The 16,611-nt window shown below is 41.3% G+C and overlaps 1 long non-coding RNA gene across 1 annotated transcript; it reads left to right on the top strand.

The window, feature by feature from the left end:
• On the top strand, nucleotides 1–7,172 carry LOC143668830 (uncharacterized). The gene is made up of 3 exons (XR_013168577.1): nucleotides 1–1,519; nucleotides 1,978–2,083; nucleotides 2,737–7,172. It is a non-coding gene; the product is annotated as an uncharacterized LOC143668830 (long non-coding RNA).
• The last annotated feature ends 9,439 nt before the right edge of the window (nucleotides 7,173–16,611 follow it).

The following is a 16,611-nucleotide window of genomic DNA, read 5'->3' as shown; positions in this document are numbered from 1 at the left end:
GCGTGACAGGAGGGCCCCGCTATCCAATGTTCCCAGTCAGACTGGGGAGCCACGTGCGTGGAGGGGACCCCAGTTGCCAGCCGCCCCGGCCAGGAAAACGTGCGCCCCTCGGGTATCTCACCGTAGCGGATTCTCCCTGCCCGTTCAGCCATTCCAGAATGGGGTACGCTGTCTTTTTGGTCTCTGTCATGACTCCGGGAGCTGTTTCGTATTGTTTCTGTTTCTTTAGCTGCTTTTCTGGGGGAGGAACTAAGACCCGCGCGTCTTACTAAGCCGCCATCTTCTCCGGAAGTTGAACCCTATTTTTAATGTTATATCTCTTCCTTCTCCTTTGAGCCTTCTCCCAATGTGTAGGGATCTTTAGGCAATGCCCATTCTGACTTTCTCCTGTTGAGAAGGGGTGTTGACACTAAAGGAGAGTGGCATGTAATTAGTTGATAATCTCTGAGAGGCTAGTCCCTATGAGTTTCAGGATTCATCTGGTTTAGGAATCCTCTGAATGTTCTAGGTTCCAGGAACGCAAAGTTAATGCATGCAACTTTTTATAGAATCTCAGTTGCAGCTCTAGGTGTTCTTAAGAGTTAAGAGGAGTGACGTTGGTTGGGGTTTTGCAAACCTTAACAATTAGCACTAATTAAATGAAGCTTGCATAAGAGTAGCCTCCAGAATAGCCCTTGACTCTATTTTATCTCTTTTAGCCACTGATGTCTTGCTTTATTACAGTTCTTTTCCCCTTTTGTTCAGGAAGTCATTGTTGATCCCATGGTTCTAGGCCAGTGACATCCCAAGGAGCCATGCCCCATGTTGTCAGGGAGACTGCTCACCCCTAAATGTCATTTCCCACGTGGGGTGAGAGGATAGGAATTGTCGTTTCACAGTTGGGCTAGAGAGAGAAAGAGGCCACATAAAACACTTAGGCCTTATTACAGGTAGTCTAGCTTCATGTGCAAACTCAGTACCCCTGCACTCACCAGGCCCTGTGCCCAAATCTGTGGGAGGAAGGTGCCACGGGAAGGGTAGGCCGCAGGGGAATGGCCCAGTCTAGGGCTCTCATCCCCATCCCCATCCCTAGACCCATCCCCATCCCTGTCACCATCCCTACCCCATCCGTAGCTCTGACAGGGCTTTGGTCATTACACAATCAGCCAGCCTCAACCAAATCCCAGCAATCCCCATTGACCCATCCCCCAGCCTAGGGCCAGATCCTCTCCCTCCGCCTCTCCCAAGGCCACTCCCCCAAGTCCCTACCTACACCAATCTCTTCCCCCATCCAAGCCAGTAAAATCAACCCCTTTCTGGTTTTCTGGGCTGCCCCATTTGAGAGCCCAAAGGTCTCCTGGAAAGCAGCTTGAGAAAGAATCAGGAACTTGGTTTCCACAGGCAGGAAATGCCTGTGCTGGTAAAGCACGCTTCTCTCCTGTTGAGCTCCAGGTAACTTGGTGAGTCAGTAACCCTCCATCTTTCCCTGCAGCACCTGTGAAACGGGATGCCATGGTGAGAGGATGCAGACAAAAAACAAGTAAGTTCAAACCCCCCATTCCTCCATGGTCGTGTTCATTCAGAGTGACCTCAGGCTACAGCCCCATCACCCTCCAGCGTCCATGTTCCCCATCCATAAAACTAGGGATATTATACCTTAGGGGTCCTGTGAAGGCAGAAAAAATAATGGGCTCCCCGCAGATCAGCCTGGGGCTCTTGCTGGGTAAGAGTAGGCACCCTGAGAGGATGTGTAGCTAAAGCTTTGATTGCTGTCATGAGCTGACTGGGACAGTCAGCTTGAAGTGATGTTTCCTGGCCCTACCTGGCTCTCTGGCTCTCTTGCCATGTTGGTAAGGTGGAGGGCCAGAACAGACATGGGGGTGCAGGTGAAAGTTCAGAGGTTTTAATGGGAGATCATTGCTTTATAAATGGATTTAGCAAAAATACGGTCCTTTGTTTATAGAGTATCTTGGTAACTGCACCCTGACTTGCATGCAGATGGGCCATTGACACCGTAGAAGACCTGTGGAAAGAAGGAATGAAGGCATGCAAGAACCGAGGCCTGTCTAAGTTGGACCCAGGTGGGCTGAAGATGTCTCTGCAGGTAGGACGGCCCCCTAAACCATGGCTCCCTCTGTCCTTGTCACAGAGGAGCTAAGAGTGTGTTTGCCTACTGGGAAAGAAAGAAGCAGGTCCCAGTATTCTCAATACCCCTTTACCAGAAGCAAGCACAATGTATTAAGGTGTCCCTTCCGAAGCCCCCATCATGTCGAGAACTTCTGCTTGGGCTGAAGGAGCAGAGCTGGCCTCAGAACCAAAGACTTGACCTTGTGTTTAGGGCTAAAGCACGGGCAGATATGTGTGCTCAGGCAGAATTTGGGTTCATTTCCCACCCTGGGCTTGGAGCCCTGTGGGAAGGTAGGTGTTTGCAAATTGAGCAGTGAGAAGACACAGTCTTGATCTGCAGTTGCCTCCCAGGGTGGCCAGGGAAGCCAGGTTGCCGGACTCAGAGGGGTACGTTCAAGTTGGGGACCCAAGGTCTGAGAAGAACCCTATGCATGTGAGGGCTTTAGGGCCAGCTCGTGGATGCTGCTCCATAGAGGAGCTTTCATAAAGGAGTGCAATTCAGTATTGCTGTCCCAGGGATAGTCCCCAGTAGCAAGCAGGGATGCCTAGTGAAGGGCAAAAGTAATCAGTGGAGAAATTGTAAAGCGAGAGTATTTCCGTTGTCAGATGATTTTTCCCCTTTGTTTTCAGTATCCATAGCACCCAACCTTGAGATGATTCAGTTACAGCCTAGAGCCTGGTGCCCTGAATGCAGTCAGCTTGCTCTTGAGTGAAGTACCTGTTCTCGTTATGTTCTGGGTAGCTTTGGGTTTGGAGCCTCTTACGGGTCCTTTTAAGTGTGTCCTGGAAGCTGCAGTGAGATGAATAAGTTACGGGTTCTGTGTTGTAAAGCTTTAAATTTCCTGATCCTTCATTGAGGAAAACCTCAGAGGTTGTGAAAATGGTTGTCAGAGGTGGGGAGAAAAACAGGAGGGACCAGGACCTAGTCTGTGTGAAAGATAATGGTGCCTTCTGCCAATGTATGACCATAGATATGAAGAGAAATCAAGAAATGTTTTGTCTTGTTGACGTGATCACTGTTTTGGTGTGCTATATAAGAAATCTTTGCTTCACCCAGGATTGCAAAGGGTTCCTCCTGTGTATTTATTTAGACGTTGTATAAGTTTCATATTTGACGTTAGGTCTCTGGACGACTGTTTCAGTGAAAGGAGTCCTGTAACCAAAATTCTGGACTGTTGCTGGGTTTCCTTTGGTTGTTTTGTTTTGTTTTGGTTTGTACATCACTTTTACTTTGGCCTAAAGATACCCAGTTGCTCCAGCACCACTTGTTGGAGAGACTTATTCTTTTCTCCTCTGGATTGCCTTTTCACTGTGGTTGAAAGTGAATTGTGTATGTGTGCGTTTACTTGCAGACTCTGTTCTATCCCAGTGACCCTTTCGTCCATGTTGACGCAACACCACACCATCTCTGTTTCTGTTGCCAAGTCATGAGTCTTAGAGTCATCCAACTTTATTCTGCTTTTGGAAGTTGTTTCGGCCATTCTTAAGTGCTCTGCGCTTCTGTTATTCTTGTAGAAGTGGCTTGTTGGTTTCTGATGTATGCTGAATCCGCAGCTCATTTTGTGGCAGGGTTGGCATCTCGTCATTGTTGAGTCCTCGGACCCATGAGCAGAGTGTGCCTCTCCATTTGTTCGAGGTTTCCTTAGTTTTTCCCAGGAGGGTTCTGTGGTTTTTATGCTACTACTTATACAAGCAGAACCATAAAAACATCTGTCGTGGGTTTGATTTTTTTTTAAAATTGAAGACTGTATCTTATTTTCAGTGTTCTAGAGAAGTGAGTAAATGTGATTCTGCTGGGGTCCTTTGATCCAAAGGAGAAATTGGTCTGACAAAGATATTGAGAATGAAAAAAGTGTCTTAAACCTAAATTGTTCTGCTGTGTGAATATGTAAGTATAGCATAAAGATTTCTTTCATCCCATTTCCCCTTATCCTTTGAGATAAACCATAGTTTGCAGGTGGTAGAACTGTCTGTATATAAATATGCCTTGAAGAGGAGAGAGAGTGTATCTGAAAAATCACATAAATCTGCTTGATTAGAATGCAGTTTGCTGACTGCATAGTAACTGGACTGGACTATACATTTTTTTTTCAACACATGGTTGTGTATTCATCATCATCATAATTTCTTAGAACATTTGCATCAAATCAGAAAAAGAAATAAAAAGAAAACAGAAAAAAAGTTCATACGTCATACCCCTTATGCCTCCTTTTCATTCATAACTAGCATTTCAATCTACTAAATTTATTTTAACATTTGTTCCCCCTATTATTTATTTATTTTTAATCCATATGTTTTACTCATCTGTCCATAAGGTCGATAAAAGAAGCATCAGACACAAGGTTTTCACAATCACAGTCACATTGCGAAAACTATATCGCTATACAATCATCTACAAAAAGCATGGCTACTGGAACACAGCTGTACATTTTCAGGCAATTCCCTCCAGCCTAGCCCCTCTGTTATGCCCTAACTAAAAAAGTGATATCTTTTGAATGCATAAGGATTACCTCCAGGATAACCTCTCAACTCTGTTTGGAATCTCTCAGCCATTGACGTTTTATTTGGTCTCCTTTCTCTCTTCCCTTTTCAGTAGAGAAAGTTTACTCAATTCCTTGGTGCTGAGTTCCAGCTCATTCTAGGATTTCTGTCCCATGTTGCCAGGAAGGTCCACACTTCTGGGAGTCATGTCCCACATAGAGAGGGAGAGGGCAGTGAGTTTGCTTGTCATGTGGGCTGAGAGAGAAAGGCCACATCTAAGCCACAGAAGAGGTTCTCTTGGGGGTGTCTCTTAGGCCTGATTTTAAGTAGGCTTAGCCTATCCTTTGCTGGGTTAAGTTTCATATGAACAAACCCCAAGATTGGGGGCTTAGCCTATTGCTTTGGTTGTCCCCGTTGCTTGTGAGAATATCAAGAATTCTCCACTTGGGGAAGTTGAATTTTCCCCCTTTCTTACCATTCCCCCAAGGGGACTTTGCGAATACTTTCTTTTATTCGCTGTTCAAATCACTTTGGGATTTACTGAGGCGCCACTCTGGACAAATCTGCAAAATCTCATGCCCTACTCAAGGTTCCATGTACTTATGGTGTTCAATTAAGCTGTCCACATAAGTTATATTAGGAAATGTACTAGTGAAAATGTAAGTTTTGTACTAAATGAACACTTTTTGCTTTAGTCTCACACTAAGTTAAAGTTTTAAATTTTTAATTACCATCTGTTTTCAACACCCTGCATTATTGACATTCCTTTGTTCTTCCTCATGCAAAGCATTTTTAAATTTGTACATTTAGTCTCTAAATATCATTATACACTCTAGGCATGCCTAGATTATACCATCTCAGTCTTTATCGTCTATCTTTCCCTCTGATTTCATTTGTGCCCCAGCCCTCCTCCCTCTATCATTCTCACATTCAGCTTCATTCAGTGTACTAACATTATTGTATTACAGTTAGGTAGTATTGTGCTATCCATTTCTGAATTTCTCCAATCAGTACTGTTGCACAATCTGTATCCCTTCAGTTTCAATTACCCAGTATCTACCCATTTCTATCTCCTGATGACCTCTGTTCTTAACTGAAATGATCCAAGTTCATTCATTAATGTTAGTTCCTATCAGTGAGACCATACAGTATTTGTCCTTTTGTTTCTGACTAATCTCACTCAGCATAATGTCCTTAAGGTCCATCCATGTTGTTACATACTTCATAACTTTGTTCTGTCTTACAGCTGTATAATATTCCATCGTATGTATATACAACAGCTGGTTTAGCCACTTGTCTGTTGATGGACATTTGGGCTGCTTCCATCTCTTTGCAGTTGTAAATAATGCTGCTGTAAACATTGGTGTGCAAATTTGTCTGTGTCTTTGCCCTCATGTCCTCTGAGTAGGTACCTAGCAATGGTATTGCCTGGTCATGTGGCAATTCTATACTTAGCTTCCTGAGGAACTGCCAAACTGCCTTCCACAGTGGTTGTATCATTTCACATTCCCACCAACAGCGGATAAGCATGCCTCTTTCTCCACATCCTCTCCAGCGCTTGTCAGTTTCTGTTTTATTGATAATGGCCATTCTGGTGGGTGTGAGCTGATATCTCGTTGTGGTTTTGATTTACATGTCCCTAATAGCCAGGGAAGTTGAGCATCTTCTCATGTGCCTTTTGGCCATTTGTATTTCTTCTTCTGAGAAGTGTCTGTTCAAGTGTTTTGCCCATTTTGTAATTGGGTTGTCTGTCTTTTTGTTGTTGATTTGAACAACCTCTTTATATATTCTGGATACTAGATCTTTATCCGATATATCAGTTCCAAATACTGTCTCACGCGTTGTGTAGGCTGTCTTTTTACTTTCTTGATGAAGTTCTTTGATGCATTAAAGTGTTTAATTTTGAGGAGTTCCCATTTCTTTATTTCTTTCTTCAGTGCTTGTGCTTTGGGTGTAAGGGCTAGGAAACCACCTGCTATTAGAAGAAGATTTATAAGATATTTCCCTAGATTTTCTTCTAACAGTTTTATGGTCTCAGATCTAGTGATTAGGTCTTTGATCCATTTTGAGTTAATTTTTGTATAGGGTGTGAGATATATATCCTCTTTCATTCTTTTGCATGTGGATATCCACATGCAAAATTGTGCAGTGGGACTGATTGTGAAAATTCAGAAATGAATAGCATAATACTGTCTGACTATAATACAACTCATCTGTCCCAGGTGAGTTGGCTTGACTGCCTTATCAAAGATCAATTGTCCATAGATGAGAGGGTCTATATCTGAACAATGTATTCGATTCCATTGGTCAGTATATCTATCTTTTTGCCCGCACCATGTTATTTTGACCACTGTAGCTTCATAATACGCCTTAAAGTCAGATAGCGTGAGACCTCTGACTTCATTTTTCTTTCTCAGGATACTTTTAGCTATTCGGGGCACCCTGCCTTTCCAGATAAATTTGGTTATTGGTCTTTCTATTTCTGAAAAGTAAATTTTTGGTATTTTAATTGGTATTGCATTGAATCTGCAAATCAATTTAGGTAGAATTGACATCCTAACTATATTTAGTCTTCCAATCCATAAAGACGCTATGCCTTTCCATTTATTTAGGTCTTCTGTGATTTCTTTGAACAATTTCTTTTAGTTTTCTCTGTATAGGTCTTTTGTCTCTGTAGTTAAATTTATTCCTAAATATTTTATTCTTTTGGTTGCAATTGTAAATGGAGTTTTTTTTTCATGATTTCACCCTCAGATTGTTCATTCCTAGTATATAGAACCATTACAGATTTTTGAGTGTTGACCTTATAACCTGCCAATTTGCTGTACTCATTTATTAGCTCTAGTAGTTTTGCTGTGGATTTTTTGGGGGGGTTTTCAACATATGGTATCATGTCATCTGCAAACAGTGAGAGTTTTAATTCTTCCTTTCCAGTTTTAATGCCATATCTTTCTTTTCTTGTCTAATTGCTCTGGCTAGAACTTCCAACACAGTGTTGAATAGCAGTGGTGATAGTGGACATCCATCTCTTGTTTCTGATCTTAGGGGGAAAGTTTTCAGTTTTTCCCCATTGAGGATGAAGTTAACTGTGGGTTTTTCATGTATTCCCTTCATCGTGTTGAGGAAGTTCCCTTCCATTCCTATCCTATGAAGTGTTTTCAACAGGAAGGGATGTTGAATTTTGTCAAATGCCTTTTCTGCATCAGTTGAGATGATCTTGTGGTTTTTCTGCTTTGATTTGTTTATATATGATGTATTACTTTAGGTGATTTTTCTTATGTTGAACCATCCTTGTATACTTGGGATGAATCCTACTTGGTCATTGTCATGGTTAGGGACAGGTGTCAACTTGGCCAAGTTGTGGTACCTGTTCATCTGATTGGGCAAGCGCTGGCCTGTCTGTTGCAATGAGGACATTTCATAGGATTAGGTCATGATCACGTCAGCTACATCCATAGCTGATTCCATTTGTAATCAGCCAAAGGGGAGTGTCTTCTGCAATTAGTGATGCTAAATCCAATCATGGGAAGCCTTTTAAGGAGGACTCAGAGGAGACAGGTTCCATTCCTGCTTTGTCTGGTGAGCCTCTCCTGTGGAGTTCATCCAGGCCATCCATTGGAGTCATCAGCTTCGCAGCCTGCCGTGTGGATTTTGGACTCTGCATTCCTACGGTCACGTGAGACACTTTCATAAATTTTATATTTGCAAGTGTTCCCTGTTGATTCTGTTTCTCTAGAGAACCCTAACTAATACAGTCATGGTGTATAATTATTTTAATATGCTGCTGGATTCAATTTGCAAGAATTTTGTTGAGGATTTTTGCATCTATATTCATAAGAGAATGGTCTGTACTTTTATTTTTTTTTGTAATATCTTTGGCTTTGGTATGAGGGTGATGGCTTCGTAGAATGAGTTAGGTAACTTTCCCTCCTCTTCAATTTTTTCAAAGAGTTTGAGCAGGATTGGCACTAATTCTTTCTTGATTGTTTGGTAGAATTTCCATGTGAAGCCATCTGGTCCTGAACTTTTCATTTTTGGGGAGCTTCTTAATGACTGATTCAGTTTCTTTACTTGTGATTGGTTTGTTGAGGTCATCTATTTCTTCTCGAGTCAATGTTGGTGGTTCATGCCTTTCTAGGAATTTGTCCATTTCATCTACATTGTCGAGTTTCCTAGCATAAAGCTGTTCATGGTATTACCTCCCTTTATTTCTGTGGGGTCAGTGGTTATGTCTCCTCTTCCATTTCTGATTTTATTTATTTGCCATCCTCTCTCCTCTTTTTTGTCAACCTCTCTAAGAGTCCATCAGTCTTATTGATTTTCTCATAGAACCAATGTCTGGTTTTGTTGATTTTCTCAATTGTTTTCATGTTCTCAATTTCATTTATTTTTCTGCTCTAATCTTCATTATTTCTTTCCTTTTGCTTGCTTTGGGGTTAGTTTACTGTTCTTTCTCTAGTTCTTCCAAGTGGACAGTTAATTCCTCAATTTTTGCTCTTCTTTCTTGATATAGGCATTTAGGCCAATAAATTTCCCTTATAGCACTGCCTTTGCTGCATTCCATCCATTTTGATGTGTTGTGTTTTCATTTTCATTTGCCTTAAGATATTTATTGATTTCTCTTGTAATTTCTTCCTTGACCCACTGGTTTATTAAGAATGTGTTGTTGAGCCTCCATATATTTGTGGATTTTCTGTGACTCTGCCTATTATTGATTCCAACTTCATTCCTTTATGATCTGAGAAAGTGTTTTATATGATTTCAATCTTTTCAAATTTATTGAGAGTTGCTTTGTGACCCAGCATATGGTCTATCCTTGAGCATGATCCATGAGCACTTGAGAAAAAGGTATATCCTGCTGTGGTGGGGTGTAATGTTCTATAAATGTCTGTTAAGTCTAGCTCATTTATTGTATTATTCAAATTCTCTGTTTCTTTATTGATCCTCTGTCTAGATGTTCTGTCCCTTGATGAGAGTAGTCTCCAACTACTGCTATGGTAGATGTGTCTGTTTCTCTTTTTAGTGGTTTCAGTGTTTACCTCATGTATTTTGGAGCATTCTGGCTCAGTGCATCAATATTTGTGATCATTATGTCTTCTTGTTGAATTGTTCCTTTTATTAATACATAGTGTCCTTTGTCTCTTAACTGTTTTACATTTGAAGTCTAATTTGTAGGATATTAGTATAGCTACTCCTGCTTTTTTCTGATTGTTATTTGCATGAAATATCTTTTCCCAACCTGTCACTTTCAACCTGTGTTTATCCTTGGGTCTAAGATGTGTTTCCTGTAGCCAGTGTATAGATGGGTCCTGTTTTCTTTTTTTTTTTTTTTTTAATCCGTTCTGCCAGTCTATGTCTTTTGATTAGGGAGTTTAATCCATTCCATTAACATTTAACATTACATTAACATTTAGTGTTATTACTGTATGAGCAGTACTTTTTGCCTTTTGGATTTTACATGTCATATCTAATTTTCCTTCCTTTTACCTTTACTGATAGTCTTCATTTCTACACTCTTCTCCACACTTCTCTCTCCTGTCTTTTTGTATCTGTCTCTAGTGCTCCTTTTAGTATTCCTTGCAGAGCTGGTCTCTTGGTCACAAATTCTCTCAGTGATTTTTTATGTCTGAAAATGTTTTAATTTCTCCCTCATTTTTGAAGGACAGTTTTGCTGGATATAGAATTCTTAGTTGGAAGTTCTTCTCTTTTAGTAATTTACATATATCATTCCAGTGTCTTCTCGCCTCCATGGTTTCTCCTGAGAAATCTACGCATAGTCTTATTGGGCTTCCCTTGTATGTGACGGATTGTTTTTCTCTTGCTGCTTTCAAGATTTCTTTTTCTTTAACATCTGACGTTCTGATTATAGTAAGTGTCTTGGAGTACATCTATTTGGATCAGTTCTGTTTAGGGTATGCTGTACTTCTTGGATCTGTAATTTTAAGTCTTCTATAAGAGATGGGAAATTTTCAGTGACAATTTCCTCCATTAGTTTTTCACCTCCTTTTCCCTTCTCTTCTCCTTCTGGGACACCCACAGCACATATTCATGTGCTTCATGTTGTCATTCAAGTCCCTGCTCATGTTTTTCCATTCTTCTACCTATATTTTCTTTTGCTTATTGGATTTCAGATGTTCCATCCTCCAGTTCATTAATCCTATCCTCTGCCTCTTGAAGTCTGACATTGTAAGTTTCCATTGATTTTTTCTTCTCTTCTACTGTGCCTTTCATTCCCATAAGTTCCGTGATTTGTTTTTTCAACTTCTGATTTCTTTTTGTTCATTCCTTGCCTTCTCTATATCCTCCCTCGGTTCACTGATTAGATTTTTGATGAGGTTTTCCATATCTGTTTGAACATTCTGAATTAATTGTTTCAACTCCTGTATCTCATTTGAATTGTTGGTTTGTTCCTTTGACTGGGCCATATCTTCAATTTTCCTAGTATGATTCGTTAATGTTTTCTGGCGTCCAGGCATTTAATTTACCTTAATTAGTTTATTCTGGAGATTGTTTTTACTTTTTTACCTAGGATTTTCTTGCTGGATGACTTTGTTGTCTATCTGTTCTTTGTCATTCAGTTCAGCTTGATCTGGACCTGTGGCTTAGGTTTTGTTTAACAGATGAGAATTTTTCACTTCTTGTTTTCATGTTTCTTACCCTGCCTGTATGGTGCCTTTTTTGCCCCACCCCCACCCCCACAGGAGGGTCTACCTAGGTATTATAGACCCCAGCCAGGTTTCCCCAGCCCAAACTGGCCTCCTGTCAGGAGGAAAGAGTCACATGCATTACTTTTCCCTGAGGGTGAGACCCAGCAGGTTGAAAGACTTTCCTATGAAGTCTCTGGACTCTGCATCTTTCCTGTGCTGCCTAGTATGTGTTGCTTTTCTGCCTGCAGGTCACACTAGCATAAGGTGATGTGGTACCTTTAACTTCAGCAGATTCTCCGGCTTGGGCCCTGGTGGAGACAGAGGAGAGGTTGTAGGACGGTGTTAATTGCTTCACTTTTCCAGACCCGGGGGGTCTAAATTCCTTGAGGGGGGGTTCCATCTGAGCTGGCCCCTACCCCTCTTCTGTGGAAGGCACAGGCTCCAGAGAAGCTCTCGGACAAGCTTGAATGTGCCTATGCCTTGGGCAGTGGAGCCCAAGAAGCTCTGCAGCTGTATCCAAAGAGCAATCAATCTGTAGAATCACAGCCACAAAAGCGAAAAAGAAAAATCCTTTTCAGAGCTGGACCCATTCCTCAGGTTTGCCAATCAAGAGCTTAAGTTGGTACATTGTTCTGTGTATCTCCAGGTCCTATGTGACCCCTCACTTCCTGCAGGGCCCAGCCTCTTCAGATCCATAAAACCTGTTTTTTTCTTTTTTCTATTTCTGTCAGCTCTGCCCCCCTCTGCGCTGGGGCAAAACCCAGCAACCTCTGCTTTTAGTCGAGGTTCAGCTATTTTTAGTAGTCAGAATTTGTTAATTCCACAGTTGGAGCTTGGTTGCACTCAGCCCCTGCTGCTGGTAAAGTCCTTTCCTTTCCCCTCTGGGAACAGCCTGTGGGGGAGGGACGCCGGCTGCCATGGCTTGGGGAACTCACAGTTCTGGGGGTGGGGGTGGGGTGCTTGCAACCGGTCCAGCTGGTCCAGACTGGGCTACGCTGTGTGTGTGGTCACTGATGTGGCGCCAGCAGTTGTTCTGTACTGTTCCTGGCTATTTACTAGCTGCTCTGGAGGACGAACTAAATCCCACACCTTGCTAAGCCACCCTCTCGGCCCTGGACTATACATTCTTGATGTGCTTTTTACTATTCCTCAGGACGTGAACTTATTTGTGGAAACTGATTCCCTTTGCTTAAATCATCCGTGTAAATATTTGGTAAATTATGAGCCAATTTTTGTTAGGTTACACACAATAAGTTAAAATACACAGTTGGTATGCAGTTATGCACACCCATTCATGCACACACACACAAAATAGAAAAAATAAATAAAAATTTTTAAAAATCTGTCAATTGGTCTTGTCCCCGCCTACTCCCTGCCAGCCCCGCCCCCTCCCCAGTCCCCGCCCACTGCCCACCCTACCGCATATGGCATGGGTTCCTTATTCTGGCCCTTGGCAGCTGGGCTGTGGCATAGCCGGCCTGCACCAGTCACGGATTGAGCCTCTCCGGCCGGGTGGGAGACTGTGCAACTGGAGTTGATGGTGAGGAGAAAAGACATCAAGGGAAATCTGGGGTCATCATTGGGATGGCGGGAGGCTGAGGAGAGGGAGGAAAAGGAAGTGTTGCTTTCTGTGGAAGCCTCAGAAGAGCCAGGTTGCGCGACTTGGAGAGGGGGACTTTGAAGTTGGGGCCCAAGGTCTGAGAAGAACCCGGAGAAGTCTCTCCACTATGTTTGAACTCTAACAGACACCGATTTACCTGATTTGTTACCCTTCTTTTCTTCATTTTGGTCAGATAACATTGTTGATCCCACTGTGCCAGGGCTAGACTCAAGCCTGGGAGTCACCTCCCATCCTGCCAGGGAGGCTTTCACCCAGGGTGTCATGTCCCACCTTAAGGGGTGGGCAGTGATTTCACTAGCAGAGTTGGGGTCAGAGCAAGTGAGGCCACATCTGAGCAACAAAAGAGGTTCTGAACCTAACTCTTGGGCACACCTTTAGGTGGGCTAAGCTTGCATGCTGCATAAATAAGCTTTGCAAGAGCACAAGCCTCAAGATCAAGGCTTGGCCTAGTGATTTGGCTGTTCACTAATGTTTGACACAAATTCAGGGCTTCCCCAATGGTAAAATTTGACAGTTCCATATTTTTTCTCCCATCCCTTAAGGAACTTTGATACTCTTTGATTATCTCTTAAGATACTCTGGTATATCCCCAGATATTACATTAAGCTTCAATGAATTCTGGGCTCCCTGTGTTTGGATTTTTTAATCATCAATCCAGACAGGTTGAGTTAGGTAATGTGCTACAGAAAATTTAGGTTTTGGATAAAATAGCCTTTCTTCCTGTGGTCTCATAAAGTAGGTAATATTCTAAAATACAGACAGTGTCTTCCTTGTCTCTCAATTCTGAACTACTTCAATCCCGACCTGAGCAGCTTTTGTCTAATTACTAGGTTAGACATATATAACAGAGCCTCTCAAAATCCAGAAGTAATGATTTCTGCTCCAGACTAAATGTAACTGCTGTAAGAGCTTACAATCTAAGCCCCAATTTTCTTGTAAGTATTTTCTAAATGATACAATATTTGCTCTTTTGTTTCTGTCTCACTTTGCCTCACCAAATGTTCCACCAGTTCATTCACAACATTGCATTCCTCACAACTTCACTTCTTTTTGTAGGAGCACAATATTCGATCACATGTATATGCCACCTTTGCCATTTTACTTCTCAGTCAGTGTATCCTTAGGTGAAAGCTTTTTTTAAAAATGTCTTTAGAGGCAGGAAGATAATGAGTTATGCAATGGTGCAATCTATATGCTCTATAATTTTAAGAACAGATATAATGTAAGGATTCATATAATTCTTAGTTTTGAAAAACTGTAGTTTTTTCGGTCTTGGGATTCTAAGTGCACAAGACTTTGTTCTTAGAGTATTTTATTTTGAAATCTTGCTAGTACCTTACCAGTCTGTTAGGAAGTCATACACTTCAGGACCACAGTTTGTCTTACTCCTACGTAATATTCCTTCATATGTACATGATATATTTTGTTTCTCTGCTCATCTGTTAATGGGCATTTGGAATGTTTCCATCTTTTGGAAATTGTGAATAGTGACACTGTGAACATCAATGTGCAGTGTTTGTTTATGTCATTGCTTTCAGCTCTTTTGAGTATTTACTGGGGATTGGTATTGCCAGGCCATAGGGCAACTCAGTATTTAGTATTCTGAGGAATCAGCAAACTATTTTCCACAGTGGCTGTACCAGTATATACCCCACCAGCAGTGAATACGTGTTCTAATTTGTCCACATCCTCTTCAACTTTGGTAGTTTTCTGTTTAATAGCGGCCATTCTTATAGGTGTGAGGTGATACTGCTTTGTCTTCTTGATTTGCATTTCTCTTATAGGTCATGAAAATAAGCATTTCTTTATGTGGTTTCTGGCCATTTGTATTACTCTTTGGAAAAATGTCTGTTCATTTTCTTCACCCATTTTTAATTGTGTTTTTTCTTTTTGTTGTTGAGTTGTATAATTTCTACATGTAAACAGGATTTCAGAGCTTTACCCAATATGAGGTTTCCACATACTGTCCCCTTGTGAGTTGCCTGCCTCTTATTTTTTTTTGACAAAGTCCTTTGAGGTACAGAAGCTTTTGATTTCTTTTTTTTTTTTTTGCATGGGCAGGCATCAGCAATCAAAACTGGGTCTCTGGCATGGCAGGCAAGAATTCTGCCTGCTGAGCCACCGTTGCACTGCCCAGAAGCTTTTGATTTTAAGGAGTTCACATTTATCTATGCTTTCTTTTTTTTTTTTTTTTTTTTTTAAAGGAAAGACAGAGAGAAGGAAGGAAGGATAGAAGGAAGGAAGGAAGGAAGAAAGGGAAACATTTTTAAACATTTTCTTGTTTTTATTGTATTCTGTTTCTCCGTTTTTGTTACATGGGCTGGGGCCGGGAATCGAACCGAGGTCCTCCGGCATAGCAGGCAAGCACTTTGCCCGCTGAGCCACCGCGGCCCGCCCTCTATGCTTTCTTTTACTGCTTGCACTTTGGGGATAAAGTTTAAGAGGCTACCTCCTGTTACTAGGTCCCTATATATTCTTCTAGAAGTTTTATGGTACTGGCTTTTATACTTAGGTCCTTGATCTATTTGAATTCATTTTTTTTAGCATGTAAGGTAGGGATTCCTCTTTCAGTCTTTTGGGTATTTGATATATGTCAATGCCAATTGATTGAAAACTGTCCCATTTCAGTGTATTTGGGGACCTTATTGAAGAACAGTTACCCATAGATTTGGTGTTCTATCTCTACACTCTTGATTCAATTCCATTGGTCAGTGCTTCTACCTTTGTGCCAGTACCAGGCTATTTTGACTGTTATGCCACTATAGAAATCTCTAAAGTCAGAAAGTGTTAGTCTTCCCACTTCACTCTTCGTTTTTCAGGATATCTTTTGGCTATTTAAGATCTCTTTCCCTCCCAAATAAATATATATATATATATTTTTAGCTTTTGTGTATAGTATAAGATATCTACAAAGCAAAGAATAAAAAAAGCAAGTTTTCAAAGCACTCTTCAACAGGTAATTACAGAATAGATCCCAAAGTTTGCTAGCTGCCATGATGTGATACACCAGAAATGGAATGGCTTTTAAAACTGGGAATTTATTAAGTTGCAGATTTATAGTTCTGAGGTCATGAAAACATCCCAATTAAAACAAGTCTATGAAAATATCCAAATTAAGGCACCTATAAGAGTTTACCTTCACTCAAATAAGGCCGATGAAATTCAGGATTCTGTAAACTGGAAAGGCACATGGTGAATATGGCAATGTGTGTTAGCATCCTCTCTAGGCCTCTTGCTTCATTAATCTCCAGAGGTGTCTGGCTGCATGGACTCTTGTGGTTTTCATGGCTGTTTAAGGAGACTGTCTCCAAAATGTTTCCCTTGAGCAGCAAACTATATTCAAGACCCACCTGGAATGGGTGGAGTCACATCTCCCTCTAATCGAAGGTTAATAACCACAGTCGGGTGAGTCACATCTCCATGGGAACAATCAAAAATACTTCCAACCAGCAGTATTGAATGAGAACCAAAAGACATGGCTTTTCTGGGGTCTACCACAGATTCAGACTGGCACAGCTACCATACCATCATCTCATAGTTTTCCTTCTAGCTGCTCCAGAACATTGGAGGCGATAAACATTGTTTTATTGTCACAATTGACTTAAAAAATTTTTTTGTGTGTGAACAAGGGCATATTTATTAAAAATCAGTAACTTTCAGAGCACAGCCACAACAATTAGTTGTAGAACAAATTTCAGAGTTTGGTATGGGCTACAATCCACATCTTAAGGTTTTTTACTTGTAGCTGCTCTTAGA

Source organism: Tamandua tetradactyla, chromosome 25 (assembly GCF_023851605.1).
Source record: "Tamandua tetradactyla isolate mTamTet1 chromosome 25, mTamTet1.pri, whole genome shotgun sequence".
Lineage (NCBI taxonomy): Eukaryota > Metazoa > Chordata > Mammalia > Pilosa > Myrmecophagidae > Tamandua > Tamandua tetradactyla.
Note: the sequence above shows the minus strand (reverse complement) of the source record. Positions and strands in the feature narration are given on the sequence as shown.